Source organism: Macaca thibetana, chromosome 9 (assembly GCF_024542745.1).
Source record: "Macaca thibetana thibetana isolate TM-01 chromosome 9, ASM2454274v1, whole genome shotgun sequence".
In the NCBI taxonomy this organism is placed as follows: Eukaryota; Metazoa; Chordata; class Mammalia; order Primates; family Cercopithecidae; genus Macaca; species Macaca thibetana.
Genome location: NC_065586.1, coordinates 55,224,442 through 55,238,764, shown reverse-complemented (window position 1 = coordinate 55,238,764; position 14,323 = coordinate 55,224,442). Strand labels below are relative to the sequence as shown.

The following is a 14,323-nucleotide window of genomic DNA, read 5'->3' as shown; positions in this document are numbered from 1 at the left end:
GGAGGTGGGTAGGAGGAGGGAGGAGGTGAGAGGAGAAGGAGCTGGTGAGGGAGGTCAGGTCCAGGCTGTGAAGGCCTTGAATTTCCCTGGATGTGGCAGGAGGCCCATGAAGGGTTTAGGTAAGGGCTAGTGTGATCATTTCTATTTTAGAAAAACAATCCTGGCAGCTGGAGGCAGGGCACAGTGGCTCACGCCTGCAATCCCAGCACTTTGGGAGGTCTCGAGGTGGGCGGGTCACCTGAGGTCAGGAGTTCAAGACCAGCCTGGCCAACATGGTGAAACCCCGTCTCTACTAAAAATACAAAAATTAGCTGGGCATGGTGGTGGGAACCTGTAATCCCAGCTACTTGGGAAGCTGAGGCAGGAGAATTGCTTGAACCCAGGAGGCAGAGGTTGCAGTGAGCTGAGATCGCGCCATTGCACTCTAGCCTGGGCAACGGGAGCAAAAATAGTCTCAAAAAAAAAAAAAAAAAAAAGAAAAAGAAAAGAGTAGATTATGAGGTGAGGCCAGAGGCAGGGCCACTCACTAGCAGGCTGTTGGAAGAAGCCAGAAGAGGGGGTAGCAGGAGCCCCATCAAGCCTGCGGCGCTAAGGATATGGACAGAGGATGGCTGGAATGGCTATGGCCTGGTGACCGATTGACTGGTGTGTGAGGAGAGGGCCTCTGGGGAGAAAAGAGTCCAGGGACACTCCAGGGTATCTAGCCTGCTGGCAGGGAGGGACGAGTGGGGACCCTAACCAGGATGGGGCCCCTGGAGGAGACCTAGTCCCAGGGCGGGGTGGGGATGATTTGCAGCTCTGGGTGGGTGGGAGAGGTAAGATCACTGCATGGTATTAGGTGTCCTGTTCTGGGCCTGACCCAGGTTTGCTTGGTAAAGCCTACTTCTGGGCTCTTTTCTCTACCCCTTTTCCTTTCTGTTTCCATTCCCTTCCTCCCTGGTATAGTTTCCCAGTCTCCTCCCTTCCCCTTGAGCAGCGATCTCAAGATAAACAGCTGGGGGAGAGGAGCTGTGGAAATGTCCAATCAGGGAAGGTTATTAATCCAGGATTCTAATTATGGTGTTGTCCTGTGTCTCTTGCATGGTAACAAGCCAGCCTCAACTGCTTAAGCTAAGAAAAAGCTCAGTGTTTCCTTCAAGCTGCATCGTGGACAGATTCCTGCCAGACCCTTCAGAGCAAGCACCCCGCAACCCTAGCCCAGGGTCTGTTCCCTGATAGGTGGTGATCTGTCTGCCCCTCACTGTTTTCTCCAAATAGGTGAGTCTGGTGTGGCCAAGCACGAGATTGGCAGTGAAGTGCACATCAACACAGCAGCCCTGGCTTTCAGCAGCCAAGGTCAGCTGTTGAGCCAATGCATTTTATTTATCTGCCTAACTGCCACCATGACCTCTTCTGGGAGCCCTGGGCTGGGGCGGTGCCCTCACCTCTGGTGTGGAGGAAGGAGCCCTGCCCCAGGGAATCTTTCTTTGAGCAACTGTTCTGTGCACGGCTCTGGGCTCAGTGCTGAGGGCGCACCATGGATCAGACAGAGACTCACGGACCTCAGCCATTTCTTTGACATGAGGTTATTGCAGCTCAGAGGAGGGGCTGTTGACCTTGACCACATGTGTCTGTGTGAGTGGAGTGGGGAAGGTTCGGAAAGGTTGCTTCTTGTTATTGCTCATTTCTAAGTTGCTTCCAAAGCCCCCGTTGGGCTTCTCAGCTCTCTCAAGAAGAAGGCAGAAGAGAGTCAGAGAGAGATGGGACAATGGAAGCACAGGTTGGAGGGATGTGATTGCTGGCTTGAAGACGGAGGAAGGGCCATGAGCCAAGGAATTCAGGCGGCCTCAAGATGCTGAAAAAGGCAACAGAACAGATTCTCCCCTAGAGCCTCCAGAAGGAGCACAGCCCCGCCAACACCTCATTTTTAGTTCAATGAAACTCATTCAGACTTCCGATCTCCAGAACTGTAAGATACTAGGTTTGTGTTGTGTTCAGCCACTAAGTTTGTGGTACTTTGTTATAGCAGCAACTGGAATCTAATGTCAGGGGCCAGATTTCAAGATGCTGTAAGCCATGTCAAGAGGTTTGGATTTTGTTCTGTAGGGCTCAAGGCTTATCACTACTTAGGAGTCTGTGTATGTTAAGCATATAAGCTTAGATTATGAGGGTTTGAATACCACCTTGGCCAATAACCAGCTTTCTCAAAGCTGCAGCATTTTCAGCTCTAAAAGTGGGGAATCATGTTTCTCATCTCATTGGGCTAGCATAAGGATTAAATGAGATGATGCATGTAAGGTGTTTAGCCCAGTGTAAGCCAGAAAAGTGACTGTTACTTTTACTTGCTTGGCAACCTTAGGTGACCTAATGCCTCATTTGGTGGCTTTGCTCATGACATGTGCCCAGAGAAGGTATAGCAACCCCCCTCCAACCCCCTTACGCCCAGGAATAAGTGAATTTTGTTATATGATTGTATTAGTCTGTTTTCACACTGCTGGTAAAGACATACCCAAGACTGAGTATGTTTCCCCTTATAAAACCCTCAGATCTCATAAGACTTATTCACTACCACGAGAACAGTGTGGGTGAAACGGCCCTCATGATTCAATTATCTCCCACCGGGTCCTGCCCACAACATGTGGGAATTATGGGAGCTACAATTCAAGATGAGATTTGGGTGGGAACACAGCCAAACTATGTCAATGATGAACTGGAAAATAATTGAAAGGTGTGCCCCTATTGGCCTGTCTGCCCACCTATGGGGGGAGCAGATGCCTGTTCACCCTGCTCACCTAACCCCTGCTTCCCTCAGCTCCCCACAGGCATGCCTGCATTCCTGTGCCCCTTATGGGCTGTATTCATTTCTGGCCCCTGCACTATGCTCCAAGCATAAGCTATTTCAGTTACAAATTCCTTGAAATGCTACACCTTCCCTGCCCACCCGGACAGAGACCTCCCCAGGCCCAGCTGTCAAGTATCGATTTCCCCTTTAAATATTACTGCAGCCCAGGAGCATGTATGGATTAATTGACGAGGTTAGGCTTGTACCTGCACACTTCATTAACAGCTGCTACTAATTAGTGGAGTAGTCATTAAGAGACCTACTGGGGTTTTGAGGATAATAGTTTTATTTATTTTTTTCCATGACTCTTAAGCATACAATAAATTGGGGAGTGAAACGCCATGGGCCCAGGTTTGGATGGGAGTCACGGGGTAGCCTGTGCTCTGGATCTGCCCTAAGAACACAACAGAAACTAGGACATCACCACAGTGGGACTCAGAAGAGGTCCTTCAGATCATCTGGTCTACTATATGTGGCTACTGTGGCTGGGACTGGGACAGGGGCAGGGCCTCATTCTCAAGGTCACACAGGGACAGGGAAGCAGAGCTGGGATGAGCACCCAGGGCTGCTGGCCTTGCTGCTGACCAGGGCTCTGTTTGCTAAATGGGGACTCTGCCGGATACATTTGGAGAGCCCAATGTGAGAGGAGAGACCAAGCTCATGGCCACATTCTCTGCCTGCCCCGATCTTACCCTCTTTTCCCAAGAGGGTGTTGCCCTTCTTTTGCCGTTTCTGGGCATCCTCCCATCCCATCCACATCATTCCACCCTTCCCACTCCCACTGGAGTCCTGCTATACCTTGCTTCTGGAACCCCTTTCTCTGTCCTTAGCATCTCCAAATGGATTGGACTCTGCAAGCAAACACTCTGCAGTGGACCCCTTGGGTCATCCATTCTGATGGAAACAGTGAGTGGAATTAATCCTAAGTCTGTGAATTTGGGCAGCTCATTGACTCTCTCAGCTTTAACTTCACCGGCTCAAGGTGAGGCTGAATGCACAGTAGTAAAGGGGACCAAGCATGGGGATGGCATGGAGAGAGTGGGTCCTCAGAAGATGGCAGTGCCTATGCCCCTGTGCTACTTAAGGAGGTGGTCTGTGAGCAAACCATCGTGCTCTCCTCAGGCTGACCTGGACCATTCACTGAGCACACATTGAGAGATTTTACAGGAAAGGAATAGAGCCTTGACTTATTATTTCCTTCTTGTTTACAGATAATGACAGTAATTCGCATCACTAACTTTCCCTGAAAGCTTACTAGGTGTCAGGAAGTGCTGTTCTAAAAGGGCTTCACATGTATTCATTCATTTCATCCTCCTGACAATCCTGCGATACGGGTGTTTTTGTTATGAGTCCTATTTCAAAAAAGCAGCAGCAAATACAGCAAGTTGCCCATGGCTACGCAGCATGTCAGAGGTGGATACGAACCCAGCATTCTAGCTCACTGTCTAGACCTCTTAGAGAGGTCGATTTCCTGGCTAAGGGAAACCCCTGTTCCCCAGTGTGTGCTGTGTGGGTGGCAGCTGTGTTGGTGCCACAGGTCTATGTCCTCTGGACACCTGCTGATTTATCCAGGGTGGACACTTGAAGCAGAGACTGTCCACACTATATAATTTGAGTGATCTGGCTCAAAAGTGCGGGCTGGGCCAATCTGGGTTCCATCTGGGGAAGGGTATAGAAGAAGCTGAGCCTGGAGGTGGGGAGAGTTGATAAGCTTGACTTAGGGGTGGAGACTCATCATGATAACCAGCTATGAGTGATTGGAGAAAGCCAGCTGGCTGAGAAAGGAGACAGAAAGGTAAATGAATGCCTGGAGAGAGACCTCAGTCCTGGAAGAGCAGCTTTTCCCAGCAGTCTCAGGGTGCTGGCTCCCATGGAGTCAGGCTGCTCCTGGCCTCCTGTTGAGGTATTCTGGTGAGGATGTGCTTTATGTCGAACTACAGATGCCCCTTGATTTGCGATGGGGCCATGTCCTAATAAACCCATGGTAAGATGAAAATACTGTAAGTCAAAAATGCACTTTTGGGCTGTGCACAGTGGCTCATGCCTGTAATCCCAGCACTTTGGGAGGCCGAGTCAGGCAGATCACTTGAGTCCACATGGCGAAGCCCCGTCTCTACAAAAAATACAAAAATTAGCTGGGTGTGGTGGTGTATGCCTATAGTCCCAGCTACTCAGGAGGCTGAGGTGGGAGGATCGCTTGAACCCGGGAGGTGGAAGTTGCAGTGAGCCGAGACATGCCTCTGCACTTCAGCCTTGGTGACAAAGTGAAACCCTATCTCAAAAAAAAAAAAAAAAAAAAAAAGCACTTTTTATTTAAGATATTTTCGACTTTTGATGGGTTTATTGGGATGTAGACCCATTGTAAGTTCAGGAGAAGACTGAATGTGTATTGCTTTTGCACCATTGTAAAGTCAAAAAATCCCAAGTGGAACCATCATAAGTTGGGGACTGTCTATAATTTCTTTGAGTCTGTCTGGTTGAACTAGCAGCCTCTCTCTTCCTTAGAAACAGAAGAACTCCAATGTGAACAATTATCTTTTCAGCTCTATAGCATAGCACCAATGTGAGGTGGGGCTCAACCCCATCTATCAAGCAAGGCTGCAAAAGAACAATATCCTTTTTTAAAAATTTGTTTTAATTTTTTTTTTTGAGACAGTCTCGCTCTGTCATCCAGGTTGGAGTGCAGTGGCATGATCTCAGCTCACTGCAACCTCTGCCTCCTGGGTTCAAGCGATTCTTGTGCCTCAGCCTTCTGAGTAGCTTGGACTATGGGCGTGTGTGACCATGCCTGGCTGAATTTTGTATTTTTAGTAGAGACGGGGTTTTGCCATGTTGGCCAGGCTGGTCTCTAACTCCTGACCTCAAGCAATCTGTCTGCCTTAGCTTCCCAAAGTGCTGGGATTACAGATGTGAGCCAGCAGACCCGGCCCACAATATTCTTAAATATAACTGGGATAGATGGGTAAAGTGCTCTGGACACAGTGCCCAGCTGGACATAAACATCTGTACTAGTCAGGGTAAGGATAAGGTAAGTGGCTTATGGAGGATCGAAGTTTCTTTCTTTCTCACTGCACAGTTCTAAAATGAATGGCCTGGGTTGGCAGGGCAGTGCTGAGCCTCACAGCCATCCAGGGATTGGGGTCCTCCAAGCCACTGCCCCACCACCCCTGAGACCCTTGGTGTAATCTCAGTGTTGGAGCAGGGAGGTGCCATGCCTGGTTCTGCCACAGCTGGAGAGAGCATGGAGGGGCACCTGATGTCCCAAGTCATCTCCACTCCCCTTCCGCTGGTGAGAACTTAGCACATGGTCTCACCTAGTTGCAAGGGAGCCTGGGAAGTACAGTCTTTATCAGGGTTGGCAAATGCTTTCTGTAAAGGGCTGGACTGGAAATAGTTTCAGCTTTGCAGGGCCATACACTCTCCATTGCAAGTACTCAACTCTGCCCTTGTAGCTTGTCAAAGACCATAGAAAATATGCAAATGAATGGGCATGGCTGTGTTCCAATAAGACTTTATTCATGGACACCTAAATTTGAATTTAATGTCACTTTCATGTGTCATCAATATTCTTTTTTTCCAAGCATTAAAAAATGTAAAAGCCCTTCCTAGCTCATGGCCATTCAAAACTAACTAGTGGTTTGGAACTGACTGGTGGGTCACAGCTTGTGGACTCCTGACTCCTGGTCTGGAAGGTGATTTTGGGCTTGGTCACACTTTGTTAGGGGAGATTGGATTTTGGCAGAGAGTGAGTGATCTCTACCACTACATCTAATGCAGGGCTTTCTTAGAGAGAGGTGTTCTAGCGAAAGCAGGGTGCCCCCTGCCCCCTTCTCTGTACAGAGAGAAGAGCAGAATTCACTCAGTGAGGGGGAACAGCCGTGCCTGTCTTCCCAAACTTTTCAGGAGCAAGGGGAGGGAGAAGCCATGGTGGGGGACTTCTGATGTCAGCAGATTGTGGAGAAAGTGTCAGATCATCCCTGGAAGGTCTTCTACAATGCCAGATAAGGAGCTATAAGCTGACCTCCCAGGGCTAGAGGCTTGCCATCCAGAAGGAACCAGTGGCTGCACCGGGAGACAGGTGGTAGCACCCCATCCCTGCCACTAGAGCTCAAGGACACCATGCAGGAGGTGGCTTTCAACCAGACAACGACAATTTTTAATAATTAGAAAGTGACAGCTACAAATATAAAATGTGACCAAAAAATCTGTCAGAAGGAGTGAAGATACCATTATTTGGAAAGTGTTTTTCTCCATCCCTCCCTCCTCCCCATCAACTCCCAATGTGGGGGTGGGAGCTTGGCAAGCAAAGCTGATATCAGTTATTGAGAAAAATAGAATCATTCCCTGTTTGTACATCACTGAGTTTATACTGTCAATCAAAACAGCTACACATATTTTTAGCATCGACTGCCAATTATTCTTTCTGTCTCAGAATAATCAGAACCAAAGACTGAAAAATTCACTTAAGGGTGTTAGACATGGAGTCAGGCCAGCCTGGGTTCTGACAGCCCCGGTTCTGACAGGTCCTGTGTGACCTCCACAAGCCCTGTGACCCCTCTGGGACTCAGTCCCCTCATTTGTCAAATGGAGGAGAGTAAAACCTATTGTTCAGGTTCGTGGGGAGAAGCCCATTTCGGAGCATTGCTCAACGGCAAAGGATGACTTTGGTTTGTCTCTGTGGGTCTCAGTCTTCTCATGTGTCAAGTGGATGGTTGGACTCCACGGGCTGTTCCCACTGTGACTTTCAGTCACTGCACCGCTGATGGTTGAGTCTCTGACTTCGGAGGAGAACACTGCTCTTCACAGGTGCTTCCTTCTACAGGGAAGTTTTGAAGAAGGTGAAAGCAGTGGCTTGATTATGAACTTCCTGCTCTCCAACTTTCCCAGGCTTTCTGGGCGCAGTGCAAGCCCACCTCCTCTAGGATGCCCTCCTAGATTTCTTCAGTCACAGGCCATCTCTCCTGTTTCTTAGGGACCCATGTATTTAAACTTGACCTCTACCCCAGCCTTTGTTGTCTACTTTCTAGTCTGCCTGGGGAATTTGCTAGAGGTTAACTCCGTGTAGCCACTCTGATAACTGATCCTAACCCTAACCCTCACCCTAATCCCACCTGGAGCTCTGTGAATGGGTCTCACATGCACACACACATCATAGCTCTGTCGGCGACACTAGCCCCACTTACTGGCTTTAACCCTCCCTGAGCCCCAGGTCCCAACATTTGCCTTAAGGCACCCTTGCTTAACAGCCCATTCAAACACACTCACTTGTTTGACTTGGGTGTTGGACACAACGAGCTCTGCTCCTCCCATCCCATAAGTGTGGGCTGGAGGTGCCCTGTTCTGGGGTTAGCCTGGGAGAGGCCACCAATCTCACATCCCTGGTATGCAAAGGAGACAAAGCACCCATATCTCCCAGCCAGGAGCCCCTGTTGATAGCCACGTCCTCTTGGACCCTGGGGTGACGTGGAGAGCACAGCAACCAGCTGGTCCACAGATCGTGCAGACATTCTATTGGCCTCACATTGCCCACTGGCTTTGTGGAAGCAGGAAATGCTGTCTCTAGTGGAGCTCTGTCCCCTCCTCCTGTCACCATGCGAATGATGGATCAATGACCACCCTGGGAGAGTGATCCTCTTAGGGAACACGTGAAGACGTGAGCCAGCCATGCATGTTGTGGTATGTAACATCATTTAATTCATCCATTCATCAATTCCTTTTCCATTCAGTGTACGTGGTCTGTCCATAGGTGCTGGGAATATGGGGCAAATAAGACAGAAATAGTTCCGGGTCTAGTGGAGCTTATAGCCTGGGAGGAGCTACACGGTGAAACAAACAAATACAAAAGGATTTGATATGATGAGCCTGCAGCCTGGGCTATGGAGTTGAAGGTGACCAGACAATGGTGAGGGCCAAGGTATAGGGCAGAGCACCCAAAATGTTCCAGACAGAAAGAAAAGAAAACAGGTGGGAGAGCTGAAGGGAGATGCTTGTGTCTGGATACCAAAGCATGGGGATGGGTAATGTGGTGCTCTGAGGGGGTAGGGAGGGGCTAGACTCTAGGGGCCCCAAAAAGCGTGACAATAGTGTTTGAACTTTAGCTGGAGGGCAAGGGAAGCCCCCAACGCTTTTCTGGCAGCTGTACAGCAGGACAGGTTTTCACTTTAGAAGGACTCCTCTGGCTGCTGTGTCCAGGGTACACGGATAGGAGGAGAGTGGAAACTGCTGAGGTCACCCAGGTAAGACATGTGGAAAGCTAGAACCATTAGAATGACATGCAATGGGTTGAGATGGGTTCAAGAGCTCTAAGGAGGAAGAGCCCACAGGACTTGGATCTGGGGAGAGGGAGCATCACGTCTGTTCTTAGGTCTCCCTTTTGAGTGTCTGGGTGGGTGGTGGCATCTTTAATTAAGATTGGAAACACAGAGGGATAAATGGACTTTGGGAGGAAGATGATTGCCTGCGAGACCCTCAGGTGGATCTGGAGTTCAGGAGAGAGGTCTAGGATAGGTAGTGATCAAGATGGGAAGTCGGAGGTATAGTGGTGGAGACGGGCTCCTCTGGAGGGCTCAGGTCTTTCAGAGAGGAGTGGATAGGGCCTGGCATGGAGCACTGGAAACTTTTCTCAATGCTCCACAGCCTGTATGTACAGTCCTCATGTTATATACCAATTAGGCACCAATTATATAACCCCTCTTGGTCAACCAGAGGAAAAGAAAGATAAAACTAAGAGAGAGTGTAGTAGAAATGGGGGAGGATGAGCATTGTTTTGGTGCCTTCTCCTACTCATCCCAGCCACAGGCCCTTTGCACTTGTTGCATGAATTCCTGGACCACCCCTTCCCCAGGTGTTGGTCTGGCTGGCTCCTCAGCCTTCAGGTCAAATGTCACCTTCCGTGATCACCGTCTGAATACCCTGTCCCAAACTGTGCTGCTCTCACCTGTCCCAGCCACAGCAACTGATTTGACTTTCTTGTCTTCTTGTCCTTCCTTTCTCTCTCTCTCTCTCTCTCTCTCTCTCTCTCTGTCTCTCCTTGTTTTAGAGACAGGATCTTGCTGTGTCACCCAGGCTAGAGTGCCATGGCACAATCACAGCTCACTGCAGCCTTGAACTCTTAGGCTCAAGTGATCCTCTCAGCTCAGCCTCCTGAGTAGCTGCGACTATTCGTGAGCACTACCACACCCAGCTAATTTTTTTTGTTTGTTTTTTGAGACAGGGTCTCACTCTGTTGCCCAGGCTGGTCTTGAGCTCCCAGGCTCAAACAATCCTTCTGCCTTGGCCTCCCAAAGTGCTAGAATTACAGTCCTGAGCTACCAAGTCCTTTGCTCATTCCTTTGTGGGTCTTTTTCCCGTTTCTCCTGACCATGTAAAATCCCTGAGGGCAAAGACCTTATTTGTGCATTGTTCACAGCTGCTTCTCCAGCACTGTCCTTGGCTTTAATTATTCTCAATTCCCCTTCCCTTCTCCTCCAACAGCCACACAGCAGCAACACCTGTGTGTGGGCTCCAGCTCTTGTGCCTCTCCTGGGTCTGTTCCTGTCCCTCAGCTACCGCTGTCTGAACTAGATTCATGAGCAGGTCTTGCTTGGGTCACCTGTCTTTTCTCCCTCTGCTCTTCCATTGTATGATTCACATGGCAGCCAGGAGCCTCTGTCTAAAATGGAAACCTTCTCATGTGGTTCCCTTACCTACACTCTGCAATCGACATCTGAAAACAACCCCAAATACCATATGACCCTTTTCAGAGGCTGTGATAGTCTAGCCCCTGCCTACCCTGCCAGTTTTCTCTCCTCCTTTGCCCTTCACTCTGTGTCAGACACATGGAGCTCTCAGCGTCTCCAGTGTGCCGCTCCTCCCTCTCACTGAATGCTTCCGCTCTGCCTGCCATAGCTTGTAGGAGCTCTCTAAATATTTGCCGAATGCACACATGACAAATCCAGGACAACAAAGGGAGAAAGGATACTCACCGGGACAGATTTGCCTCCTGTTTCTCTCCCCTTCCAGGGAAGCCTAGCAGAGTGTCTTACATTCTCACTGCATTTCTCTCGCAAGCCCCAAACACTTTCCCTTGTCCTAGCATTTGATGCCTGAGCCCCTCAACCCGGTACCTTGAACTGCCTCCAGGGCCCCAGCCATCCCAGGCAGCTTAATTAATTGTAAAATTGATTAAGCAGCCCCCTTTGTTAGGCTGGGCTGGTGTTTATTTGTATTTTCATACTATTATCCTTTTATACTTCTCTGGGCGCCTTCAGCTCTCTACTGACACCTTTTATTGGGGAAATGTTAATTTAAAAATCATCTATAATGCAGGTGTCACAAATCAAAGCTGTTCGGTAATGAGTTGCTCTTATGTCGTATAAAAACAATTAATTAAAACCCTTTCTGAGAGAGCTGTGCCGGCAGATTTATGTTTCCCAGTGTCTCCCCCTCGACCTTCCTTTCTAAGGACCCTCATGCACTCAGCTGGCTTCTATGGGGGGATGGTTTCCTCCCACCTCTCCCCAGGAAATAGAATTCCAGCCTGGTGGAGTGGAGAAGGCTCCAGGAGGGCGTCGGGCCCAACCACCTTTTGTTATGGAGCACAGAGAGGGATACTGCTATGGTCACACAGCACCTAAGTGGCCGCACCAGCCTCAGAACAGGCTCTCCTGCCTGAGTTGTGTCCTCGTGATCACTGCTGGCGTTTCTCCTGCTGGCCCTCGTGACAAGGCTGATGGCCAGGGCACACAGGAGCAACGGCACTGCTGGTCTAGCAAGTACCACTCTCTGGCCTGCTCCACAGCCCGGCCACAGCAAGGGAGGTGAGTCATTCCCCGCTGACAGATGCGGTCACTCCACAGATGCTTTCCATCTTTGCTAATCAATTCTGCACTTAAAATAATCCGGGGGCTCTAAGTTCTGGTCTTGCCTCTGCTCCTGACCCATCCTGTAACCTTGGTAAGTCACTTTCTCTTGGTTGGGTCTCAGCTTCTCTTTCTACAAAATGGGTACACTGATTGAAACCAGGGGTTGCAAATTCAAATACTCATAGGTACCATCAGTGAATAAGGCAGTCCCGGTGGGCCCTGGGAAAAACCATAGAGGAGCATGCCCTATCTGAAGGAGACCACCTCTACCCCTTCAGATGCTTGTGGCCATCAGAGAAAGCAGGCCTGATGTTGCTGTTTGCAGAGAAACTGGAAATCCAGCTTGGGATTTCAAATGTTGATGAGTGGGCCAGCCCTTGCTCAATTTGTCCTCAGAGCCCCTTCTTCCACATCCCCTGTTCTGCTCTCAGGGCCTGGCTATGTCTCTCTGTGACCTACTGAGGGTCCAGGGTGGCTGGGTCATCCTGGCTCCTGGGTTTCGTCACCAACACCACCTTCCTCCCTCCTCACCTCCCTAGGGGCTGGAGCTGGTGCTGATCTCTGGGTTGCCTTGCTGGTTTCTCCTCACCTGAGTCTCCAGCCCTCATGTTAAATTCCCTCTGTTTTAAATACTTCCCATGGTTTTTGGGTTCCTGGTTGGATCCTGACTGATACATTTCATAATTTTATTATCAGACATTATTATTAATGAACATAATGAAGAGCAAAAATCTTGTCTGTGGGTGGCTGGATAGGGTGTGAAGATTCCAGGTTATAATTTGGTTCAGGGTAGACCTAGGAAATCAGACAGTATCAGTCACTGTAGAAGCTTCCAGTCTTGTATACTCTCCAGGGCATCTGCATCTGGCCCCTCTGCCTCCACTGAAATGTGACCTCTCGTTCTCCACTGCTGGGGCTTCTTCTGGCCCTGCCCTGCTCACCCTCTCCCTGATTTGTGGTTCTTTTTTTTTTTTTTGAGAATGGGCCTTTCTTTGTCACCCCAGGCTGGAGGGTAGTGACATGATCATGGCTCCTTGTAGCCTCGACCTCCTGGGCTCAAGTGATCTTCCCACCTCAGCCTCCCAAGTAGCTGGGACCACAGGCACACCACAATGCCTGTTTAATTGTTTTTTGTATTTTTATAGAGATAAGGTCTCTATAACAGAGACCTGCCCAGGCTGGTCTCGAACTCCTGTGTTCAAGCCATCCGCCTGCCTCGGCCTCCCAAAGGGGAAGTGGGATTACAGGTGTGAGCCATTGTGCCTAGCCTGGTGACTTCTTTTATGAAGGGGGATTGGGTGGGCTCCATGCAGGCAAATGACTTTCTCCCTCCCCTGACCTCTCCAGCCTTCTCCACAGCCCAGCCACGTGAGGGTCCACGGCCTCGGAGGATCTGGACCCCCTCTGCATTTGAGGAACTTGGCCTCCAGTCAGGGAGCCAAGAAGTCCCTGCCAATCAAGGAGGGGGTGTAGGCTGGTGGGGGAGGCAGCCTTGGGGCATGGGAGCTAATAGACCAAGCTTGAGGGTTCTACTCCTGACTTCTGGATTTTTCCACCTCTGTATGGAATATGTTCCTTCTGTCTAACACTGTGTGATTTGGGGACCATCCAACTCAAATGAAAGAAGCCAAGCCATGCAGTGAGCCACCCCCTCCCCAATGTGGGGTGCCCTCTGCCCCCCGCCCAGCTCCCCTGCCCTCCCAGCTGAGGGAGGATCGCCGCCTGGTGATCTCAGCCTCCCCTCCGAGTGGGCTGTGAAGTGTCTAATCCAGGCTTTCATCTGGCATCCACAATTATAATGTCAAGATTGAATAATCTGCCTTTATCTCCCGGGTGACAGCCATGTAGAAACTTCAAAAGAAACAGTTTTGCTGGCATCTAACGGCTTTTGTTAATTACTATATCCCAAAGAAAATGAAATAAAGGAGGGAGAAAAATGATATTTCTCTGTGACAACTTTGTAAAAATATCAGTGATGAAGCGGCGCGGTTTAAGGGCTTTAAGTATTCATGTGGCTGAGATGGGGCCTCTACCCTCCCGCTGGAAAGCTTGAGCATGCCTGAGGGTGCATGCACACACACACTCACACACTCACACATGCACACACGCACACACGCACTCGGATCTGCTCCCAGACCCCTTCGCACACCATACATGTGGTTATGGGCACTCACCTTCATAACCCTCTCACAAAGTCCTCTGCTACACACGCGCACGTGCACACACACACACACGAGTAGAGTACTCCTTCCTTCATTGGATGGTTCAGAACCCCTCCCATGCCCCCAGTTGGTGCCAGGGACACAGGCTTGAAAGAGAGTCCTCTCAGGGTAGCGGGACAGCAGGGAAGACACACAGGCAGACAGTAGCTCGTTTTCTGTTTCCTCTTGTGTCACACTGCACAGGTGTCATGTGCCATGTGGGCACCTAAGAACCATGTGGTGGAGGGAGCAGGAGCACAGGCTGTGGGCCGGGCTCCCTGGGTTTGAATTCTGGCGCTATCTTGTTGTAGCTGTGTGACCTGGGGCAAGTCATTCGGCTTCTCTGTGCTGGAATGTCTTCACCTGTAAAATGGGGACAATAATAGGGTGTCCTGGAAAGGAGGAGGTACAAGATGAGGTACATGAAGTAACACAGACAAAGTGTTCCCCAAATGCTA

General features: G+C 49.8%; 1 long non-coding RNA gene across 2 annotated transcripts in view; it reads left to right on the top strand.

Moving 5' to 3' along the window:
• Window positions 1–1,112: 1,112 nt before the first annotated feature.
• The window catches only part of LOC126962496 (uncharacterized), a 132,676-nt gene continuing 119,465 nt past the window's right edge, over window positions 1,113–14,323 (top strand). Inside the window, exons 1-3 of one of the 2 annotated variants that reach the window (XR_007728709.1) lie at window positions 1,113–1,257; window positions 12,810–12,911; window positions 13,012–13,606. This is a non-coding gene — a long non-coding RNA (uncharacterized LOC126962496). Of the gene's footprint in view, window positions 1,258–12,809; window positions 12,912–13,011; window positions 13,607–14,323 lie in introns of those variants that run through there. The other variant, XR_007728708.1, reaches the window with a different exon arrangement.